Below are 9,343 nucleotides of genomic sequence, written 5' to 3'. Positions count from 1 at the left end.
AGGGAGGGCCCTGTTACTGGAATATTCACACACAAGGGCCCGAAGTATGGACTGGTACCAAAAAGCAAAATGTTGCAGAGCACAGAAATATTCACCGCTCAAGTACAGTGCGTATGATATTGGGCTCCACTCCAGACCTCCTTACAATGAATTAATACGATTTCCTGCTGAAAACGGAAGCCCGCTCCTTCCTGATAGTCGGACCTCTACAATATCTGACCACATTTGCAGACACAAGGCAAATGGGTGGCAGAATAAAATTGCAAATCATGCAGAAAGTGAGGGATTTCATGAGGCCAGTGAAAGTGATGTGGGAAAATGCTCGATTTGGTCAGCTAAGCACTGACCAAGGAGTAAGGCAGAGGTAGCAAATTCCCAAATTAAGAGAGAAGAGCAAAGTCAGTGCTCTTTAAAGAAAACAATTTAAATAGGAAAGATTTTAAGTAGGCTCTTGGAGAAAATGATAAAACACTTGAGTATTTTGTAAAAATTACTCTTCTGGGGAGGGTGCTACAAAAGTTAGGTGTGAAGAATTTAGTATTAGCAATCAGGTTCATTTTGTTGGCAAATTTTCACAGGGAAAGGGTTTATTTATTCTTTTAAAGAGTTAGCTGATAGTTGATATTATTAAAGTTTAACTCACTTTTATAACAAATTGAATTTTCTAGGCAAAATCACAAACCAGGATTTTGCAATGTGTGTGGTTTTGTTTGTATGTTTGGCCTTCCCTCCCACCTCACCCCCTCTTATCAACCATTCTCAGATAAGGAGGACTTTTTTCTAATTATTGAGTTATTATTGCTAATTTAATTAATTCTCAGTCTCCCTCAATGGAAATGGGGTTGTCAGTCTTCTTAAGCCAAAGGGAGAGAAAGAATGACTCTGTAAGCCCTTTGGAAATGGGAAGGCCCAGGGCGTCGCCCCTTCAGCGATAAAGCCAAAATGGCTTGGAAACAATACAGTGAGAAGTGAGCCCAATTATCTGGGCAGGGTTGATGCTAGCGTGCCAAGCTATTTGCCCTGAGAGAGGATGTGGCAGGGACTGGCTCAGAGGCATGAATGCCACGGCCTTTGTGCCCCTCAGATGGCCAGGCTGTAGCCAACACTCCGGCTGGCCAGGAGGATGCACACCGCATCCTCTCCGGGTGCCCCACGGCTCCCTCCCCTAACTGAAGAGGGTCAAACCTCAATCAGAAGAGTCAGGGTTTCAGGACATCCTTGAGGATCCTTCACTGAGAATTTAACTTAGCACTTCTCATTAATATCCTTTGGAAACAAGCTCCCGCCTTACAGCGAGTTGACTGGGGAATTCGACATGCCAGACGCCTCGGTACTTTCTCCCTGCAGGCTCTGGGTCACCGTGCAGAGAAGACACACAGCTGGAAGGTAAGACATCAGGGTGCTGCTGGGAAGACCTGGCTTCAAATCACAATTCTACCACCTTACTGGTTGTGTGACCTCAGGAAAATTACTTGACCCTGCAAAACATCGATTTTTCCTTCTGTAAAATGGGGAAGGGTTTACTAAGAGTCTGGGGCATATCTTAGGTCAGACTCCCCAGAAGCAGAAACTGAGAGGAGGCTTCGTGTACAGGTGGAGTATTTAGGGCACATTCCCACTAAGAGAGTTGAAACAGGCGGGGACAGAGGAAAGTCAAAGCAAGAGATGGTTTCCCAGCCTTATCCCCCCGGGAACCTGGGAGGATGTTGTACATCAGTTTGTCCTGCTCGCCAGGAATTGGGGCTTTCAGGTACCCGCACTGGTCGCTGAGGAGCTGAGAGCCACAAAGCGAGGCAAACCCCAGGCACTTGGGCACTGCGCACTGTGGGCAAAGTGTCCCCAGGAGCCCTTAGACAATGTCTGATGAGAGTCCCTCGTGCAAACCACTGGCAGTATCGTTATGCTAAGAGACCCAAAGATCTAGGCAGAGGACAAAGGGGTCTGATAGTGGGGGTTAAATGAGATGATTTTTGTAAAACACCTCGCACGGTGCCTGGTGCGGAGAAGGCTAGGGATTCACACCCACTCTTATGGCTGCTGTTGCCACCATGGTTCTGATGATAAAAACATAATTGCCACCCTCTTAGGCATTCTGCCAGGGAATCTGCTCTATGCGCCCAAGCCGAGGAGTTGGTGGTCAAATCCTCTACGCAGGTAAATATTACCTTCAACGTACAGGAAAGAAAAAGGGCACTAACATTTATCGAACTCCTACTGTTCAAATGTCAGGCACTGTGTTGAGTGCTTTACATGAGCTGTCTCATCTACTTCTTATAACAGCCCCATCTGGTAGGATTAGTATCTTCATTTTTATGGCTAAAGAAACAGATCCAGAAAATCAAAATGAATTACTCGTTGTCACACAGCTAAAAGGCAATGGAGCCAGGATTCAAATGTCGTTATATCTAGGTGATAAAGCAATATTCTTTTCACCCAAGCTTCAGAGGCTGCCCCTAAAAGATGACAGGCAGAGCCTAGCTGTTGCCTGTCCAATATATTCTAAGCAGCAGCTAAAATAATACATAGCTCAGCTTCCCTCGCAACAGGATGACCAGTAAAAGCAAATGAAGTCATTGTGTGGGGCTCCTTTAAATAAAATGGATCCCACCAGGAAGCATTTTTCCCCTCCCCCTCTTCCTTCTTCTCCTACTTAGAACACAGATGTGATGGCTGGTGCTCCAGAAGCCATCTTGGGCCATGGAGCTGAAGGCCTGTAGTTGAGCTCTGAACTTATTCTAAATATCTGGGCTTACTTTATACGAGAGAAAATAAACTTTTGTATTACTGAAGTCAGTTTCATTTCTGTTGTCTATTGCTAGCAGCTGGCCATAATCCTAACAGATATATATTATAAGATAGTTACGAGTCCTTTCAAGAAAAAATTTACTATCCTGAATTAAAGTAAACTACCCACTTTAGGGCCCTCTTTCCTGAAAAAATGTTGACACATCTTTGTGCTGTGCATTTTGGGTCACACATTTTGACATGCTATGAAGCTAAACCTATTCAGTCCCAACCAACGTGTGGCTTTTTAAACACAGCAGATAATGTCAGATAAACTGCAAGCAGCCTGAAATTTCAGACTTTCCGGGGAGGTATGATTTCCTAACTGGCGAAACTGGCAAAACCAAGTCACAAGCTGGGAGATAAAGCTGTGACCTGACAGGGTTCTCTGAAATCCTGGCGTGACATCCACTACCACCTGGATTTCTATACCTTTCCACACATCACCCCTTCTTGGTCTCCCATAGAAGCAGCAACTGGCTTCTCCTTAGGGAAGCAACGTGTTTGGCTCTCTCTCCTAGCCCCTAGACGTCCCACTTGTCAACACTTTGTTTCTCTGATCCCAGTCCCAGGAAGGGGTGTGTGACTGATGACCTGACAATGGCTTCAATCTATATTCTGCCATTTGCGGGAAGAGTTGACCAGAAGCTTCAGTCAATAGTGGAAGCTCTTCGGTCTGGAGCCCAGAGGAAGGCTTACATAATCAGGGACGGTTTGTCAAAGCAAATTTCAAATGCAACTGATTCTAGCACCTTGGGACAGGCTGCTGGAATAAATAATCACCATACACATTTTGTTAGCTATGCCTCGTTAGAGATGGATTTTTGGAAATGGCATCCTGAAGGCTGCATATCTGTCAGGGCTCCTTTTAAGCATGGTGAGTGTTCCAGATTGGCTTTTCTAAAAAATTAGACTGCTGCCATGGTCAGGTGCAATTCATCATGGTTACTGGCACTGTGGGAGCCAAGCGGAGAGATGTGAGGCCCGAGCTCCCCTTCAGAACTTGCAGCTTCAAGTGCTGGGGGAAAGCTGGGGCCAAGTTTTTTTGCAAAGTGAAAGCTTGGTCAGAACTCCTCCAAAGAAGGATGTTGATGTCGGTGTGACAAAAGCCCAGCTTTGAGTCACTGTGACTTCCCACACCTCTCTTCTCTGTGCCTCTTTCTTCTCTATTCTTCAAGGTATGTCTGACTAACTCTGCTGCGACCACCTCAACACAACAAAAATACATTGGTGGAAAATGGCTCTGCCCTCGATGGACCCAACTGAGTTAGAAGGTGGAGAGTTCCTCTTTATTGGCTCTAGGCAGGGCTCTGACAGGGGCCCTCCCTGAGGGACCCTTGCTCCCCCACCCCCACCACATGAGAGCAAGGACTGGCCACTGAGCTCTCCATCCCTTGAGCACAGTGTAGCTCTGGTACACAGTAGGTGCTTGCTACACAAAGTAAGTTGAACTGGATTGTCACATCCTCTGTTTGGGCTTCTTTCACCTGTGAGTGGTTTCTCTAACATGAGAATTACTAGCCAGGCCCTGTCACACCCTCTAATCCAGCCTCACTGCTTCAGAATAGGAGCATGCCAGTCAGCACAAGGCTGTGGGCAGAATGGAAACTGCTGGCAATATTGCGCCTCAGCAAAGGACCAATATCTCCTTGAGACCCTAGCAAGTTAAAACCTCAGAATTGTCCTGTCAGGGGTGCTGAGGAATATCAGTATTACATTATTGGTGAGAAAACAAAGACAAAGAGAGGTTACTTGATTTAGATATCAGATAATATTAAATACAGAGATTCTTTTTTTTTTTACAAATAGTTTATTGTCAAATTAGTTTCCACATAACACCCAGTGCTCATCCCCACAAGTGCCCTCCTCCATGCCCATCCCCCCTCCCCCCTCCATCCATCAGTTCTCAGTTTTTGTCAGCATTCAAGAGTCTCTCATGGTTTGCCTCTCTCCCTTTCCCCCACCATTTCCCCCCTTCTTCTCCCCCTTGGTCCTCTGTTAAGTTCCTCCTAATCCTCCTATACGTGCAAACATATGATATTTGTCCTTCTCTGCCTGACTTATTTCACTCAGCATAACACCCTCAAGGTCCATCCATGTTGCTGCACACGGCCAGATTTCATTAAATACAGAGATTCTTAAGAACTGTGAAAACTCTGGATTTATCATAAAGGCAACTTAAGAAACGTTAACTCAAAAAAAAAAAAAGGAAAGAAATGTTAACTTATTTTACAGAGGGATTCCTTTATATTTCCTTAAACCTGCCAGCTGTCTTTGTGCTCATCAAATATAGTTGTTAACCCCAAAGTTCTTATACACAACTTTCAGCATCATGTTTGGTCCACAAAGCAAGGCATGTGTGTCTACTGGACCTTGGTCCTAGTCAGTCTGTATCCATGAGAATAGTATAGAGCTCATTCCCACATTTCCAAATAGGAGTCTGGGGTTCACTGGGGTGTGTCATCAGAGGGTCTTCATCCAGTTCTATTAGGTGAAAAAAAGGGACACAAATCCTAAGGCCTTTCGGGAATGGCCCTGCTTTCAAGGGACCCAACTTAGCCACAGCTTGATGCTAAGCTGAATAACTATTGGCAATTTTGTTCATTCTTCTGGGCCTTGTTCTCCCAGGGGAAAAATAAATAAGGGGTAAGATAAGGCAATTTTATGTTCTTGTCAGACCTGATATTATAGGTTTCTAAATCAAGAGGAACAGAGGCAGAAGGGTGGGAAAGGTTAGATTGGGCAGGAACAGTCACCTAGTCCAAAAATAAAAAGGATGAAGACCTTTTATTCAAATTTCCACCAATGCCTTACGTGTAGCTACAAGATCACTCATAAAAACACATGAGCCAAACGCATTCCATCCAAGCTTCCCTTGAACCTGGGATAGGTGGTGTTTGTGAAGGATCCACTTTTCAACATCTACCAGGGAAGTGTTTCCATTATCCATTTGGTTTCTAAAGCATCGAAAGGAGAGGTTCCTGTTTCAAGGGAATCGGCACTAAGTCTGGGAATGGGGAGAGCTTTCAAGTTCTCTTCAAAAGTAAAGTTACTCGTTAATTGTTTTCTCCACAGAGGCCAACCTGCCGGCATTCGGCAAGATGAACCGTGACAGTGTGCGGGGCTCACAGCACTTGACTTACACTCTCTCCCCTTAAGAAACAAAGGCATTAAGTTTATGGATGTGTTCATGAATACGAGGTCCCCTGTAAAGAAAGATTCTAGGACATAAGTAATGGCCGGTGACAGTAGGGACTTCAGGGATTCCTAACAAATTAGTGCTCCCTGCACTTCAATCTGTCTGCCTAGGCTATGGCCAGCAGCCCAGACCTGTTCAGCTTCTCCAGGAACAGAGAGAAAGAGCTATGTCATCCCCAAGGCTCTAGACCCCAGTCCTGCAAGATAGGAATTACAGGTGGTGGATTATTTAGGGCTCAGCCTGGGGCTTTCCTCTCTCCAGAGAATATCTTTCTCTTTTTCCTTGTGATGACTACTCACCCATTATATCTTGACTAGGATCCCATTGAATGGAATGCAGGGTGAACAATCTCTCTGGCTCTAATCTGCTCTCCCATGTTTCTGTGAATCCAAGTGACGTGTCAGGGCTGCCATATTGTATAACGCCAAAGGGCTCCATTCACATGGCGGCCCCAAGCTATGGTTTGGGGGTTTTGTTTGTAACCCCACTTGGCACCTAATAAATCACTGAACAGCAATCTACATTCTTAGTCTTAAAACCTAGATCTATTTGTTACCTGTGTACTCAGTATTTTTTCTGTTCAAATTCTAATAATACTGTATACAGTTCTTGTTTCCTAGGCCACAGGAGCCTCAAGAAAAATCAAGCTTTTGGCCTAATTTACAAGGTCACTGGCTCCAGACCTCACTCAATTTTGTTAGCAGGCTAACTTCCCTTACCTCACCTTCAAGTCATGCCCCACCCCTCTCATGTCATAAGAAGACCTTTGTAGGCCCTAGAATATCCCTGTGTCACATAAAATGTATTAAAACATACCCACAACCTTCATGGATAGAAAGATAGAGAGAGGGAGAAAGGGAATCACATATATTGTGTCTATATATAATATTATTATTTATAATATANTATAACTTTTTGAAAAGATGTTTAATTTTTATAAATTTAAGTGTGTGAAGAATAAATTATGTTTATGATCCTAACATCATACTTACTAAACCGTATGAGAACTATACTATTCATAACCCATTATTAGATAACCTAATGTTATATTTTACATACATTTCTTCATTTTATTTTTTTATTTTTTATTTTTTTAATGCTTTCTTTTCTGAGAGAGAGAGAGAGACAGTGTGAGCAGGGGAGGGTCAGAGAGAGAGGGAAACACAGAATCCGAAACAGGCTCCAGGCTATGAGCTAGCAATCAGCACAGAGCCTGACGCGGGGCTCGAACCCACGAACCGTGAGATCATGACCTGAGTCGAAGTCAGACGCTCAACCGACTGAGCCACCCAGGCACCCCCACTTCTTCATTTTAACTTTGAGGAGGATGAAGACCCTTTTATTCACGTTCCCCCCAATGCCCTATGAATGGATGCAAGGTTACTCGTTAATCTGTAGCTGATAAATATTTTCACAAAACCTGAAAAGCTTGTAGGCCTAGATATAGGAACTCCTGTACTTCTTCCCCACATCCCCACGTTACCCCAGCCAGCCCCAAACCTCTTTCTGGTGAGTCCCAAGTAACTCCTGCTCCCACAGTGTGGCTAGAAGGTGGGTATTGCTGCTGGGTTCATATGTCTGAAGTGCCAGGTTCCATAATGACCACACCGCGGAGAGTTGATGCTTCTTCTTCTCTTTTAAGGATGAAGACTTCCTCTTATGGAAAGTTCGTATATTGCCTAAACATTGGGCCACAAGATTACTCACACGGCTTCTCTCTGTGCCACTCCCCTCCCTGTGAAGAAACTGTGTCTCAAAAGGGACACCAGAACCTGACTTTCCCCTGCTGCTGGGGTGAATTCCGGATTCCCTAGCATAGTCCTCACCTCCTCACTTGTATCATAACCAATCCCAGTATCTGGGGGTCTGACTAAATCCCAATGCACTTATTTTCCAAAGGGCCCTAGAAATCGATCTTGGCATTTCAGAGTGACCTACGTTCATACCTTGACAGCATTTTACACTCTTCAAAGAATCAATACGGAAGGTAAAAACTGTTTTAACATTGTGTGCGAACTACACTCAAAAATAGAATAATAATAAGATGTTTTCAATCAAAAAACTGTTCTGTCCATAGGATATTTTGACTCCTAAGAGCGCTACCATCTAAGCCACGGTAATACCATCATGGGTACATTTTTGTACTGAAAGTACTTTTTTAAACAAATTCCATTAAGTTCATTTAATTTCTAGACCAATCTTTTTTTTTTTTTAAATATTTTTATTTATTTCTAGGAGAGAGAAAGAGACAGCGTGAGCAGGGGAGGGTCAGAGAGAGAGGGAGTCACAGACTGAAACAGGCTCCAGGCTCTGAGCTGGCAGTCAGCACAGAGCCCGACGCGGGCTCGAACCCACGAACCGTGAGATCATGACCTAAGCGAAAGTCGGACGCTTAACCGACTAAGCCACCCAGGCGCCCCAGGACCAATCTTTTTTAAACAGCCCAGTTAAATCCTTTACAATTCTTTCACTTTTATTGGTATTGTATTTCACAGAAGTTCTTTTCCTTGGGATTAGTTCTTTCCCATGCAAATTTTACAATAACGCTTTGATCACTGATCAGTGTGCTTTGTTTATATCAAATACTAAGATTGTAACTTCTGCCCTGGAACATTTACTTTAAAGACATTTTTTCTACAAAGGTCACTTGTTCCCAAATTAGGCTTCACAGATTTGAATTTTATATTGTACAGCTTTTAAACACTAGCCACTTTAACTTCTGTCGATCGTTTCTCCCAGTGATATTCATTAGGAACTCTATAGAAAACGGAGTGGTATTCCTTTCATAGCAAAGCCACAGACTGTTGGGGTCTCATGCCCTGCATTCAGCAGAGTGAGCCTATTGTTTAGGGCTGGATTGTGTACAATAAGTGGATAAAACATGAGCTCTGGAATCAGAGCATCTGGGTTAAATTGGGCAAATTATTCCATCTCTCAGTTTTTCCATTTGTAAAATGGGGTTGAGAGTAGTACCTGAGATAAGGGTCCCCGTGAAAACCAGGGCATAATGCATGCAAAGTCCTTCTTGTAGCACATGGCGCCTAGAGCCATGTAAGAACTGATGGCTCTGGTCATTACCTCAATTGCCTTAAAAATGCTATCAGTTATCTGTTACCATCCCGAATCCTAAAAGCTTAAAATAGCAGTAATTTACGGCTGAATGATGGTAACACCGGCTAAATTCTAGTCTGTGGTATGTATATACCACACTTTATTTATCCTTTCATTTGCTGATAGACATTTGGGCTGTTTTCACCTTTTGGTTATTGTGAATCGTGCTGCGCTGTCAACAGAAGCTTACAACTGTTTGAGTACAAAATGAAATGAAGAACTGATACCTGTCACAACATAGATGAATAC

At 43.7% G+C, this 9,343-nt stretch overlaps 1 non-coding gene across 1 annotated transcript; it reads right to left on the bottom strand.

Annotated features, from left to right (window-relative positions):
* Positions 1 to 7,193: 7,193 nt before the first annotated feature.
* Positions 7,194 to 7,278, bottom strand: TRNAR-UCG (transfer RNA arginine (anticodon UCG)). Its single transcript has one exon. It is a non-coding gene; the product is annotated as a tRNA-Arg (tRNA).
* Between the last annotated feature and the right edge of the window lie 2,065 nt (positions 7,279 to 9,343).

The sequence above is a fragment of the Crocuta crocuta genome, unplaced genomic scaffold, assembly GCF_008692635.1.
Source record: "Crocuta crocuta isolate KB4526 unplaced genomic scaffold, BGI_CrCroc_1.0 scaffold39, whole genome shotgun sequence".
In the NCBI taxonomy this organism is placed as follows: Eukaryota; Metazoa; Chordata; class Mammalia; order Carnivora; family Hyaenidae; genus Crocuta; species Crocuta crocuta.
The sequence above is the reverse complement of the archived record's forward strand: the minus strand, read 5'-3'. Positions and strand labels throughout refer to the sequence as shown.